The sequence below is a fragment of the Melospiza georgiana genome, chromosome 1 (genome assembly GCF_028018845.1).
Source record: "Melospiza georgiana isolate bMelGeo1 chromosome 1, bMelGeo1.pri, whole genome shotgun sequence".
Taxonomy (NCBI): domain Eukaryota; kingdom Metazoa; phylum Chordata; class Aves; order Passeriformes; family Passerellidae; genus Melospiza; species Melospiza georgiana.
The window spans coordinates 104,666,110-104,681,402 of NC_080430.1; the positions used below are offsets into that span (position 1 = coordinate 104,666,110).

At 40.1% G+C, this 15,293-nt stretch overlaps 1 protein-coding gene across 1 annotated transcript in view; it reads right to left on the reverse strand.

Moving 5' to 3' along the window:
- The window catches only part of ARHGAP28 (Rho GTPase activating protein 28), a 72,791-nt gene that overhangs the window by 32,504 nt on the left and 24,994 nt on the right, over positions 1-15,293 (reverse strand). The gene's annotated exons all lie outside the window — the stretch shown is intronic.

Genomic DNA, 15,293 nt, shown 5'->3' on the forward strand with positions numbered 1-15,293 from the left:
AAACCTTGAAATATTTTAATTTGAAAAAAGAATTACTTTTAATTTGAAAAGCCTTTAAAAAAGATTTGGGTTTTTTTTCTTAAGTTAAAGTAATTTTAAACAAAATCTGACTTTGAATTAAAGTAGTATATTCTAGGTCAAACAGAGGTTTTGATCAAGGTTCAAAAAATTATGATTCACCAAAAAACAAGTTTCAAGTTAGGATTCAATACAGGTATTGAATTAAAACTAGGTTTGCTCCTTGCTCTTTTGTTCTTGTCTTTTCCCTATCGTAAGTACATGCTGAAGAGAGTTATACAAATTCATTCGAAATCTCATATAACACCCACCATGAAAATCGCCTGACTTTGTTCTTTTGCATTATTATGGCTGCAATACTGTAAACAGCTTTTGTATGTGTAATTGCAGTAGATACAGCAATCAGTAGTAATAACCACAACAATATGTGTACAAAGGAGTTAGGAGGTAACACAATTTTGGCAGAGAGCTAGACCATAGGAATTAATGGAAAATTCTGACCTAAGGTCTTCTGACCTTCACTTATCTGAATTAATTCAAATACAGTTTCCCTTTCTCTTCCTCTTCTGTATGGCATGATCCTGCCAAAACACCTTTGTTTAAAACCACAGGCATCACTTTTACTCCACTAGAAAAAAAGATATTTCCTTTTCAGTGTTTCCCTCCTTATCAAAGTTTTCCTAATGGATGTATAAACAATGTATTATTTCATAAAGCTGACTGAGCATGCTTCTCCCTCACTTTGCTGCTGCCTCTGCTTCATCCTTCCCTGCCAGTGAAGGGCTGGATGCTTCCCTGGGGCTTGCAGGGCCTCCTCACTTTATCTGGGCAGGTCCTTCTGGGCTAGATGTGACATGATCAGGCATTATAAAAGGCAAAGCTCAGGCCTTTGCCTCTTTTTGAACACTCATAGGTGTAATATGGATGATTCATCTGCCAAATCAGCCCCTGTGCTCTTGGAAGCAAAGCTGGGAAGCAAAGCTTTCTGATGGGTGACGACATTGCAGCAGGAGAGAACACTCAATGTGGTGGTGGAGACACAATCTCTGGAAAGAGAAGTGCTGTCTTCAGTGTTTCTCTCTGTTTCTCCCCTCATAAACAGTTTGTTTGCTTTAAAACACAGTGCTGAAACTGTTGTTGTTTTAATTAGAACAAGCCACAGCCACCAAATGAGAGAGGAATTTGTGACACAACTGTGGTTAAAACGCTTTTGTTGTAGCTCTCCCTCTGGGGAGATGTGAGTTTCAGTCGGCTTTTATTCCCAAAGCCTCACATGGCTGGGGTACCTGATAAATTATAATCACTGGAATTATGCATCTGGACATGTCGGCCTCTGGGGTTTTTGTATGGATTTCCCTTTCTTTTGTGGATTCATCTATGTCTCATCCTCACATTAGCAAGTAAGAAAAATGCAAGGATCACTGGATTTAAATATGATGAGTTTATAATGTACCAAGCATCCCTGAGCAGAGCTTTTAACCAGCAGAAGCAGAACTCCTGAGAAGCAGCCAGAAAACCCCATCTCTTCAGCTGGAAGCTAGGTGGGACGGGGCAAACAGCACTCACCAACACATTGCTTGTTGCTGTGAAAACCTGAGATCTTTTGTTCAAAAGGTGACAGTGAACACGAGTAAGGAAAAAGGCAAAGCTGCCTGGAACTCCAATGGTGTTTGGGGCCTCCGTTCACTGGACATTGTGCAAGCAGAGGAGACACCAGGGGCTGTCTGTCCTTCTGCCACAGCTTGTCTCTCACCAGCTCCTCTTCAGCTTGGGGCCTGAGATCCCAACATTTCTGCTCACTGAGAAATTCATGTCCCTGCTTAATATAAACCTTGGTGGAAATCAAGTCCCTATACATGCTATATAGCACAGCCCAGAGCTCTCGAGCCAGCAACTGCAGGAGGGAACGCTCTCACCATTCTGGAATCAAACACGAGCTGGGATGAGAAGAGGGCACCCCTGATAGCATCACTGGCTCCCATCATTTAATCATGGTCAGGGAATTTAAACATTTCCTGCCCTCCCAGTGTGAATCTTGACCACAACCTTTGTGCTCTTCAGGCGCCACACCACACTGATCCTTGGGCTTTGGCTCCATCAGCACTTCAGCTGGCTGGGACAAGGCTTTTTATTTCACCATATTAGGAAGAAAGAGGCTTAGTGGGTTGCTGCTTTTCTCCCCACAGTGAGTGTGCTTATTTTGTAATATTACCATACCAGAAAGCTAACTGCTTAAATAGATCATGTGAAACAGCAACAACTGCTGTGGCAACCAGCTTTGCCAAATACGTCTAAGGTTCCTGCATAATTAATGTGCATTTACAACAATATTACAAGTATGGAGCTTATTTGGAAAATCAGCTGAACAAAGTTCCTGAGAACTTAATATTTGAGTCTTGTTATCCCAACCCAGATTAAATCAAGCTGTGTAAAATTCCGGTAACAAGAAAGGTTAGGCAGAGGTGCTTTATCCTTATTGGTAAACATCTGAAGCTTGCTTCCAGGTGGTCTGGTACAAACCTTCTCCAATTATTCTGAGTCTGCCTAATTAAAGCTCATGTGTTTGAAAGCCTTCCATCTTTTTTCCAGCTGCTGTTTTGACCCATATACCTGTGACTTTTGTCCTGGAGGAAGTGGTCTTGCCTTTATGTGATAATGGCACTTGTCTCCCATTTCCTCCAGCCAAAACTGCTCAAAACAGTTTCAGGAAAAAAAATCCTACCGAGGAAGCAAAGCATATTCTTCACTGCTTTAATTAATTCTTGAAGGACACTGTAAGAGCACTGACTCAGCAATCTGTCTGTCTCAGAAACAGCTAAAGAAGCCCAGGCTGCCTGTTACCTGGGAACCCTTGCAGCAGACAACCTCTGTTCCTGACACCTTTTTCACCCTCAAGCCATCCTTTGTTTCGGTCTTTTTTTCTCAGTGTCTCAAGAGAAGTTGAGAACAATAAAAAGTTTTCACTAAGCTGATTCTGCTGCTCCTACAGGAAAGTGGTAAACCAGTCCTTTTAAGCAAGCAGCAGTCACAGAGTTCATGCTAAGTTTCTTTTGTTCCCTCACACACATGGGTAGTAGTGAGCTAATCTGAAATGCTGATTAAATTAAACACAGGAGGGATCTCAGATCCTGGCTTCCTCGATGGAAAAAGTTGGGAGAGGAGTATGAAACTAAAAGCACTGAGCAAAAATTATAGCAACTCCACTGAATGAGCTGAAATGTTTTTCAGGATGGAATAAAATAAAAAAGAAAAGCCACACTGAGAAAAAAAAAAGAAAAATAAGAGAAAAGTGTATAAAAACTAATGTTATCAAAGAACTTGTCTATTACTGGATACTTGCAAAAGAAAGAGTTAAAGAGTGTCAGGAAGGAGAAATATGACATAATTTAGAAAGCTTTCCATGGAAAAACTATTGCAGGGAAGGAGGGTATTTCCACGGGGCACTAGAGAAAGCCAGTTCAACTGTGTTTGACTTTGGTTTTGGCCTGGTGTATAACACTGATGAAATGCATCAGCTAAACAAGCCTCCTGACCCCATATTTTATCTTGCATATGTACTGCAGTAGTGTGCTCAGGATCTGATACCACCTATTGATTTCAGGATAGCCAAGCCAGATCCAATAAGCTGTTCCCACCCTATCCTCAAAATAAAGGTTTGTAAAACCACACAAAGAGCCGGCTCAGTGACACTTAATGATTGCTCACAGGCTCAGTAATGATAAAGCCAAGCTAGTATTTTGAGTTTGATTAAGTAATGGATGGTGAAGAATCCATAAAACAAATTGAAGCAATAAAGCCATCTTGTAGTTAAAAACAGCACTTGATTGTTGTTTACACAGAGGGAGAGGACATCTTATTCTTGTGGGCTGTTATCCTTCATTTCATTCAGTGGGTCCTGAACCTGCTTCACCACAATTAGTCACTTTTATAAGACTGGGAAAGGTGACACAATCAAATTGTCCAGGTCATTATAGGATGAAGATTCATCTTTTCACACTGCAATAATTTTATCAGGATAACTACCTGTTCAGCTTTTCCCATATCTAAAAAAGGGGATAGTAGCTTGCATTGACAGGGAAAAAACATTTATTCCTTGTTATTAAGAACTGTTCTGAATTTTTAGCAGTCATGTACCAATACATCTTTCTTCTAAATAAAATGTATACAAATTCCAGGCAAAGGAAGAGACCAGCAATGGGAAATAGTACTTTTGTGCACAGTTCACTCTTGACCCAAATCTCTCATCTTCTGGTTCCTTCCTGGTGACCTTGTTCCTGCACTGTTTGTGGTCTGCTTATTTCCTTCTCCCCATGCTTCATGGCTTCTGATCACAGAGAAGGGAATATATCACAATATCCCCCCAACTCCATCTACACACTTCTGTTTCTGATTATCTTGCAGATGTTAGGCAAATTGTAGACAGTGGATGCTAAAGCTTCCTTGTCCTCTCTCTAGCATCTGGCATAGCAAATATTTAAATATCATGCTCACTCCTGCTGTCACACTGCCCTGCTTTGTAAAAGAGTATTTGAGTGAGAGGCAGAGAAAGGTTTTATTTCATTATTAATATTCTCATCCTGTGGTCCAGCAGAACTCCAAAAACATGTGAATCTCATCACTCTTTTGTTGACAAAGATGGGTTTGAAAATAAGCTATCACCTTACTGTATTGGTTAGATTTCAAAACACAGGAATTCTCAATTTTGCCTATCTTTATATTCTACAAAAGATTCTTCAAAATATGTTTCTGTCAACTTGAATTTTACCCCAGATTCTGCACCTGGGGCGGGTCAACCCTGGGTATATACACAGATTGAGGAACTAAATACTGGAGAGCAGCACCACAAAAAAGGGTCCTGGGGGTCCTGTTGATGGCAAGCTGAACATGAGTCAGCAGTGCCCCGGCAGCCAGGAGGGCCAACCCTGTCCTGAGGGCACCAGGGACAGCATTGCCAGCCCAGCAAGGAGGCGACTGTCCTGCTCTGCTCTGCACTTGGGCAGTTTTGGGAGCCACAGTATAAGATATAAAGCTGTTAGAGACCATACAGAGGAAGTCTACAGAGATGGCGAACTGTCTACAGGGAAAGCTGTATGAGAGGTGACTCAGATCACTTGGTTTTTTCAGCCTGGAAAAGAGGAGACTGAAGGGAGACTTCACAGCAGCCCACAGCTTCCTCATGAGGAAAAGAGCCCGGGCAGTGACTGATCTCCTCTCTGGTGACCAGCAATGGGACATGAGGGAATGGCATGAACCTGTGTCAGGTGAGGTTTGAGCTGGATATCAGGTAAAGATTTTTTCAACCACAGGGTGGTTGGGCACTGGAAAAGGCTCCCCAGGGAAGTGGTCATAGCACCAGCCTGACAGAGTTCAAGAAGAGTTTGGACAATGTCCTCAGGCACATGGTGTGACTCTTGGGGCTGTCATGCACAGGGCTAGAAGTTGGACTTGGATGATCTTTATGGTCCCTTTCAACTCAGGATGTTCTATACTTCTATGGTTTTTAGGATCAAAAGGGGTTGTCTACTGAATTTTTAGATTTAAAGACTTAAAAGAGAAAAGATCTGTAATACGTACAGAAATTAAAACCTTTGTTTATTTAATTATATTTTGTCTGCAATTCATCAAGGTAGTAACAGAAGTTAGGAGATTGAGTTGCAGAATTTGCATGCCAGTGTTACCTGCCAACGTTTAAAAATGCATTTTACCTTGGGTTCTTCAGCTGTCTCTTACGCAACGTCCCTGTAAGTGGCAGGGAAGTTCCCTGCCCTAACAAAGGCCACATTGTGGGCCCTCTTCAGCCAAGCATGGAGATTGCAGAAGAATCTCTCTCTGTTTGTGGGTTCCAGTGTGAGGGCTCTCACAATCAAACCCTTTGAGCCTGGGGAGTTCAGGGAATATACTCTCTAGGTATTGCCTGCTGGCAACAGTGACCTTTGGGGACATAACCCAGACCTCTCCTGCACTCTGGCAATCACATCACTTCAGTGCTGGCCCAATCCAACAGAGACAGTGCACTACATGGCTGCAATGTGTCTGTCAAAAGCTGAAAGGGACTCTATTTCATCTTCTTTCTCCTAACAAAGCTGTTGCTAAAGGGCAGAAGGGGCTCCCAAATGATTAACAAGAGTATGTTCTGTTAACCATTTTTTTTCAAGTTAATTGGAAAGAATTCTTTTCATATACATTAAGAGGAAGAAGTATAAGCCAGTTTTCAACGCTGACGACTTAAGAACATGAACAGATCATGCAGAGTATGTCACATGGAATTTTCAGTGGGTATGGGCAAGATAAGAAACATCTGGACATGACCCACAGGAGGCAAAAGCTGGACATGAGCAGCTGGTTTCAAATATCTTAAACATTTCCAACATATATTTATTGTTAGAACTGCCAAATTCTTTTGTTGTGTTGATGCTTGCCTAAGACCTATTTATTTTCTATGAGAAACAAATCCATGTACCCAGGGCAGGACAAAGAAACACAGCAATGTTGGCCATGTACTGTAGGCTTAGAAAACCCTGTGTTTCCAGAAAATGTTTGCTCTATTGTGCCTTTACAGTACAAATGACTTGTGTCTGAGCACTGAACCCACTGGATGTATGTCACACTTCATCATGAAAGGCACCGGGCTCACTGCACATGCACTGTACAATTTATCTACTTCTGTTGAGTAGATGTCTCCATAAATTCCATCTGGCACTCACCCAGAGAGATCCTAGTTAGCTAAGCACTCCAAAATCCAAGGCAAACCCTTCAGATTCCACCTGGACTGACCCTGAAAATAGGTTGTGTGGCAGCCCTGCATTTACTACTAGTCCTTGGCATGAATTACTCAGTGAAGGCACACAAATAGCATGAGGCAGAAGTGTTTTGTTCTGCAGTTCAGGGCAAGCAGTGTGTTAACTAAAGTAGAAAGCAAAGATGGTTAAGAGTCACATGAAGGAAAAGGAGAGCAGGAAGCACAAATAAATTAGATTCTGTCTAAACACTGGTACTGCACGAAGTGTGATGCTGTTCACTGCACGCACTCAGTGCCTCCTCAGAGAGCTATCTGTAGCAGTGAGGAAAACCTCACAAAAGGCAGTGGGAAAGCTGTCACGCTCTTTTGCTTCCTACTGCTCTGATGGTGTCACCTCTAAGGTAACCAAGAGCCCTGTAAACACTCCCTGGGTACAGCATGGTCTCATGTCAGCTGGAGTACATCAGGCCACTGTGCATCCTTCTGCGTGCAACTACAAGTACCAAGGAGTTAGAAGGAGGACGAAAGTAATGCACAGACTGATCCAGAATATTTTTTTACAATAAAATTGATTAGCCTCTCCCAGCAACTCACATTTAGCCAGATTAATTATTTATAACAGAATAGGATAGTTAAAACTGCAGGAAATGCACAGGTTCAAGAGCTCCAGTGGGGCCCAAATCATACACCAAGCCAAGAAGCAAACTAAGTAAAATCCATGTGAGATGTAAACTTGACAATCTTAGCAGAGTTTTGGCTCTAGAACCACAAATTAGGGTTTTTAAAGAAAAATAAATATCAAAATACTCAGCAGACACAATTGAGCACTGAAACATAAGGGATCAAACTTTCTACAGCTTTCAATACGTCTTCAAACATTGCCTCCTTTTATGACAAAAATGGGAAAGGAGTAGCTATCCTTTCAACCAGAATGATTATTATCATTAAGAAACTCAGAGTATTTGTATGATTTTCTGAAACACTTCAAAAGACAAAGTCTGTCATTTTGGTTGACTTAAGGTAGCAGCATAAGGAACTGGACTATACTGTCTACTGGAAGGCATCTCATGAAACTGCATATATTGCAAATGTAAGCACTTTAAGGTCCTGATATAAGCAATGAAGGGAGGCAGATATTTCTAGAGAGTGGACATGTAAACAGGAGCCTAAAGTCATGCAACATGTGTTTGAAGTTTTCTTTGTGCTTAGTTTTAAGTGAAGTCCAGCCATTACTTTCTTCCTTCCTATAATTAATGAATGCTTTTAAGTAAATGTCACCACTCCACCCATTACACTTTTTTCAAAGGCTTCAGGACCTAAGCAAACAAGCATTACTTGAGTTATTGGTTTTTCCTTTAGATGTTTTTAATGTATATTGAAGGCCATGGCTGAGCTACAAAATATGAATAAGTAAACTAATGTATTCATTTACATTTTCACAGTAAATGGTATTCATGACAAAATGTTTTGAACATTGAGCTTAATAGCATTCACAGGATCAGACTGAAGAAATGTAAAGTAATACACTGAACTTTTAAAGCTATGCAAAACACTACCTTTAAAGTTATTTCATTGAAAAAAATGCATATTCACTGAAGATATTCTTGAATCTTCTGACAGAGTGATGAACAACTTCACATTGTCATGAAAATCCTGGATCAGATTCTCAGATTGCAACAAACTGTTACAACCCCATTGGCTTAATTTATCCCTTATGTTTAAATTCAGAACATCCTTCTTTGTGGTACTGCTAATGTTGAAGTTATTACAAAACACAAAAACTTCCTGAGCAAATGTACACCATTTAAATTTTACTTGGCAGTTCTGGGTTGGCTGTCTGGCAATTCTGGACTCTCAGCTTGTATTTTCTGTGCTGTATTGTATTTTGTGCTATACAGAACCAGTCAGAAGGAATGAAAAATTTGCTGGAAATTTCTGTAGCCAAACAAAAATCAAGATATGGGCCTAATTTTATTTTCTGCCACTCAAGTACATTGGGAAAGATTTTATGAGCTACTTTGGAAAGTGTTCCACACTTGTTGAATAGTCTGGTTTTTTGCTAATGAGACTGCTTAAAAAGCAGTGTAGATAAAGAATGTGCAATGAATAAAGAAATGCAGGTGGAGAATATCTCAGAGCACTGGCTTTCTATTTTTACCTGAACAAAAATGGTTATACATCAGCTGAAAACAGATGGAAAATACATCAATGTGGAAACTCCAGTCAATGACCTGAATGGTCTGTGACTTTATTGTTGATGACCTGAGGCAATGTGAGGCCTCATCTCTAATTTTGTCCCCCTTTCTGTCTGCAGACATCCCTGAACCCTGCTTCTTTCCCTTCCCCTTCCATTTTCCAGAAATCAAGTGCAGCTGGGTGGGTGAGAGGCTCTGCAGGAGTGCAGCACGCAGAAAAACTGAGAAGGGCTCTCTGTGCAGGGGGGAGGCGACACCAACACCAAAACACACAGGGAGAGCATCAGATGGGCATTGCAGCTGGTGGATGTATTCCCACGTCTCTCCAACAGCATTTGCCTGTCGTATTTCCTTATCAGCAGAAGTCACACACCAGCCCCTCTTTCCACTCAGTTCCAAATATTTGTAAAAAGCTCAGTCAAAGCAACGAGGGCGCTTTACATTCTGCAAAAATTAATGAATAAAAAAATCCCAAACAGCCAGGCAATATTAACAGAAGTAAATCCTCTTGTCTCTGTTGAACCAATAGATGTTTTGCTAATGTGGTGCACATTTCACCTTCAAGAGTTGAGAAGAAAACTGTATCAGAATAGGCTTTTGACCCACATTTTGTGGGGAACACTGAAGGTTGCATTTCTTGCTAATTCACTCATCTTCTTTTGGTTAAAATTTTAAGCCATTTTACTCACTTTAAAATTAAATTTCAGTATATTATTTGATAATCTATTCAGGACATCAGTAACTATACAAACGTAACTGTGTAAACATAAATCTGATTTTAAATCAAAAACTGATAGAAGACTCCTATTGAAGATTGGTCTAGAGAGTTTTCATTTAAAATGTAGGTACAAAACTGTGCTGGCAAGAACCTCCTGAGCTGCCAGATAAGTCTAGTAGCATTGCCAATACTATGAAAGGTCATGGTGAGATGATGGCAAACAATATCTTAAGAAATGACACAAAAGAGCTGAAAATGAGTGGAGGCTAAATTTCATGGAGACAAACACAACAGACGGGGAACGCTAAACAGGTTCTCACAGGCCTCTAAAAAGCAGAAATTCACAGTTTCGGAGGAAACAACGGACCACAAAATCAAATTTAGTTTGTTATATTCTCAGGTCTTCAATGGAGGAATGAAGAAGTCAAGAGAAAAAAACCAATGCATTTTCTTATACTTTGGCCATGCAGTTCCTCTCAGTGGAGTATAAAAGGTTTTCTGTGACCTTAAAGTGATTTTTAGGCTTATAGTAAAGAGATGGAAAGAACATCTTCATGAGAGCTGTCAAGGTAACACCCTCTAGGTCTTAAGTGGTAGTTTTCTAATTGTGTCTAAATTTTTGTACTACATGCCTGTGAAAAACATGACCTTTCTATGTAAAATGAATCAGAGGTGCTTCCAAACCACTAGGACTCCAGTGAGAGCAGGAAATGTTAGACTAAGACACACGTCTTCACAATACCCATAAAAAAGGCAAATTCCAGAACAAGAAAAATCACCTTTTAAATGGGAAAACCAATGCATGATGCACAACAGCTTTCCAGTTTTCTTCGACTACCACTTTCTCCAGTTTATATAATTTTTGAGGTTTGTCTCAAATATTTCATCCATGAGGACTCTGAGGAAAGCTATAGCATGCCAGGTATTTCAAACTAGGTTTTCAAATATACTGCAGCTCCTGAAGCTCTTAGAGCTACAGAGGCTATTAATATTTACAAAATATGGTTGGTGCCTGAGTGATGAGAGTAATTCTGAATCCAACAAGCAGCCCTGTTGAAGTCAGCCAAGTGACTCCTGTGTGTAAGGTTTGACTTTCTTTACGTTTTTAGTATTGATGCTGGGGGAGTAAGATGTAGCTCTTGGAAATCTCACAGAAAAAAAAGCTCTTGTTGAGAGGAAGAGAAGACATAGAGGCAGGGTACCTTAGTTTGAAGTATCTTAACAAAGGCACAAAATGCCCATTCACCTTCTCCTGGGAAGTAGAAACCTTAGATGGCTCAGAACTGCACTGGAAATTTCCTCAGCACCTTTTGTAGACATCACGTATTACAAGAAGGGATAACTCTTGGTTATTTTGACATTTACTGTTTTGTACTGGCTTTTTGTAAGCTCTCTGGGGTTTGTATCAGGTTGTGCTGAGACAACGGAACAGAGGACTTGAGAGAATTGCCTGTTTAAGCTGAGTACTTCCCTGCCAGTCACAGCCCAGAGTGTGAACCCAGATATCAAACCATCATGCAGTAGATAACAGCAGAATTTGGTGATTATCAAAACACCTCAACCACTCCCTGTAGCGCTTCATTAATTATATAGGCAAGAGCTAATTCATCATATCCCAACTCCAAAGATACCAATTAAAAATTATGGAGGCAGGTGAAATGAAATCTCCAAAATGACACAGACATTTTGTTACAGAAGAGGGCTAAAAATATTAGTGCTATTTTGTGACTTAAAGCCATGGTACACTGTGAGTAAAAGGACTGCTTCGGTAAGTCCTACAGAGCTTGGCTGAAGTTTCCATCCGAGCTTTGCAATCCTGTACATATTCTTGTCTAGATAACCACTAAAAAGTAATTAATATTGCTATGCAAACATAGTAAATCATGTCTGGAAGCTCACATACTCCTGTCAAAGGAGTACAACTAAGCTGTTGTTGTGCCCTCTGTCATTGTGGGTTCATGCTCCTCTTCCCACACCTGCCTAGATAAGAGAGCCATGCTCCATGATAGGAGGTGAAGATTCATCAGGCATTCATCCATCTTTTAATGACTGTGTTAGATCTTTCACTGTGCAGGCACTTTATGAATGTTGTGAAACTGTAATGCTATCCTTCCCATAAGGACACCAAATTACTTATCCATGCTTTTGATATAATGCATCTTGGCTGAACTGCTGCAGCTCTCTCTCTCTGGATTATTTCCAGTCCAGGACTATATTTACGTCAGTTACAATTGATTCAAAATGCTTCCACAGGATCTTGAACAGGCTAACACATCTTTGTGAGTTTAATCCAAACCAGATGACACACGGCTTTCCAGTATAACAGGGAATAATGGTGCTTGTACCTTTAGTTCTTTGGTTTGAGTCAGTAGCCTGGGTTGATATTCAGCCTCTGCTTGGACCAGAACAGGTTTTGGACTTTCAGGTGACTACAGATTATCCTTCCAAAAAGGGACTAAGGCAGGCCATCAACCAACTTCTCTTTTCAAGAAAGACTGAAGGATTCCAGAGCACAAACCCTATGGATTTACAGGAAAGTAAATGCTCCTGCTCTCAAAGTCAGTTTTGACTTAGGCCTTTATGTCACAGGAGAAGTTTTGAAAATTTGCCTTCAACTTAGCTGTATATTATTACACTCTTTGTCCTTGGAGCTCTTTTTTATGTGGGTATTAATCTTGCCCAGTTTTCTGGGACTTTGACCATCTAAATTCAAGCCTTATCTTTTAAATTTGTCTTTGATTAACACAGCTGTTATTTATTCTTTTGCTTGGCAGGATTTTCTGCAAGACTGCCATAAAGTCAGCCTGTTTGTATTGTATTCTACTGTTAATCTCCTTTCCTTTATGACATACATTCACAGTATCCTAAGGGGAAGATTACTATACATTTATATGGATTTGTATTCACATATAAATAAATGTATGAATATACAACAAAGATAGCAACAAAAGGAGGGAATATTCTAGTAATCTCCTAAAAGCCATTGTGAAAAAGTCTAGATAATACATAAAATGGAATGTTTTATACAACATGAAGCAGAGGATCAACATTAATCAGTTGCTTAATGAAAGCATAAATCAAAATAAGAAAACTTCTTCTTCAAAGAAGTTGGAATCATTTGGGTGGGAGAAAGATCTGACAAATTAGGAGACTGCTGTATCATTATGATAACTTACACGCTGCTCACCACCTAAGGTTTTCCAAAATAATGCATTTGAAGAGACTTTCTAGAAGTAATTAAAAGAGTTGAAGAAAAATACAATATTGCTTAGAGTTGCTGGGTTAATTTTCATCAGAATCTGATCATCATCTTAAAACCTCAACAGTGGAGAATTTTTAGCTGTCTAGAATCATCTACATTCTGGCGCTTCACAGAGACTTTTTGAATTAGGAATCACTTTGCAATTTTCCCGTAAAGCCCTGCCTCAAAAAGCCCTAATATCTAAGAGTGAGCTGCCTTTTCATGGTATATACATGATCACTGGGAGCAAACATAGGAAAACCCAGTGATGGGAGATCCTTCAGATTTCTTCAACTCATATGAGAAATGGGTCACAAAATCAGAAAAAGGAGCTTGGATAATAATTTATGCCAGTAAACTCTATCTCCCATGCTGACAGAACACTGCTGGGACTTGGAAACTCTACTGGTGCTAGGAGTGTAAGTCTCCAGTAGAAATTTCTCAATAATCCCACTGATTAGACTAACTTTTCCAAACAAATCAATCTAGAATCTAAGGATCAAATGTCAAACCTCCAGAGATATTAGCTGCCTGGATTTCCTTTCAGTGAGACTTCATATTTGACAAGGGAAGAAGAAAATACTTGCTCTTTCATCCTGATCAAAGTCAATTAAAATCAATTATGTAGTCATCATCTTGACCATGGTCATAATTTTATGCTGCTCTACAGCATCTGATGCAATTTCAGACTTCCCTTTGACCCCCAGTACAGGCCTCCTGCTGCCCCTATGGAGGAAATAACAGGGTAAGAAATCCTTGAAAAATTTTCCCCAAGGCAAGGAGTATTATTTCTGCTGATGGTCATGACCCCAGCTCATGATATTGTGCTGCAGGGGGACTCTGGAACCAGAAAGGTTGTGCTGGCCATTTCAGTATGTGAGAAAACTGTCCCAGTGCAAAAACAGCTAAAAGAAACTCTTCAAGCGCTCCTGATGTTTACTCTGGAGGTGCAGAGCTGTGAGTGTCATGCCAGGCAGTTCAGCAGGAGAGAAATCCCCTGGAATCCTTGTGCAACAGAGGAGAGAGCCTGTTTATGAGTGTTGGGTTGATGGTCTATTGTTCCCTTTTATTCAGACTACATTAACAAGATTCCAGTTTCCTTAAAACTATGTGGACAAGTCCTAGTTTCCAAGTCTCTTGAATTTCTCCTGTTGTCATTATTAGGTAAACAGTTTTAGCTGCTCTTCCCCACCAGTCTCCTGCCACACTGGATTTTTACCTGGTTATCAGATAGAAGCACTTTCAAACTGAAAGTAGCCATTAGAAAGAGACTGTACTATCTGCAAATCCTTGTCTGCCAAATGTACAGAATCAAGCCAAATTTGAGCACAATTTGAAAAATGAGGATTAGGATAATGTATTTGTCAATGTAGAAGCCTTTTAGCTCATTTACCCATGTAATCTCTATGAATGCATCACTTCAATTGTCAGACCTGGCTTTCCTCCCATGGAATAAATCATAAGTTTCTTCTTTCCTTATGGCTAAGCTTGCACAAAGCTAAGTTAGAGTCTGGCCATGACACTGAGCTGAAATCCACGTAATTGCCATAAACAACCATATGACCTCAGAAGGCAAAAGTTGAAAAAGGCAAATTTCTGACCTCCAATCAAATGAAAGCAAAAATAGGAAAAATTGTGAACAATCCAATTTGAAGTGAAGGTTCTTCTCTCTCTGGAATATTATTCCAGAGGAACGTGTATTATTACTGAGAAAAATAAAATATTATAACAAAGTATAACTTCCTAGATGAACACCATATTAATAAAACCTTGAAAGGGTTTATATTAATAGATTTTGAGACATATTTTCATACAGCTTGAGTTGATCAAACCATGCATATGCACTTTCTGAAGTAGCTTACACTTGCACTGTGTCCAGTTGTTTTTCTACAGTGGAACATTTTTTTTTGTCCCCCCTTTCCTGCCTGGTAAAGCTGGAAAATTCCACTGGTGATAATTCTGACAGCTCACTCCCCCTCCTGTCGCTCCTTGTTTAAGAAAGCGAGAGGGAGGGAACATGGTCTGAGACGCTGAGAAATCACTGATTTACTAAATTCTGCAAAGTCTTACCTCAGAGGAGAATAGAGCCTTGCTGTTATCCTTAAAGGAGCAGAACAGAGTCTTTCTTAAACCCAACTTCTTCATGCTCCTAGTGGCAGTGAATCCCTCCTCAGCCTATAATCACCAAGTTGCATATTCTGGGAGTTATCTGAAGACCTGTGACAGGATATTCTGCCTCTAGTCACACAAGGGCTGCGGGAACAAAGAGTGGTGGAGCTTCTGGCCCTTCTGGGAAATGGACTGACACTGCTCCATCACTATTTAAAGAGCAGATGCCTTCAGGATAAATCCTCTTAGTATGTTTTCCTGTTTGTGTCAGAA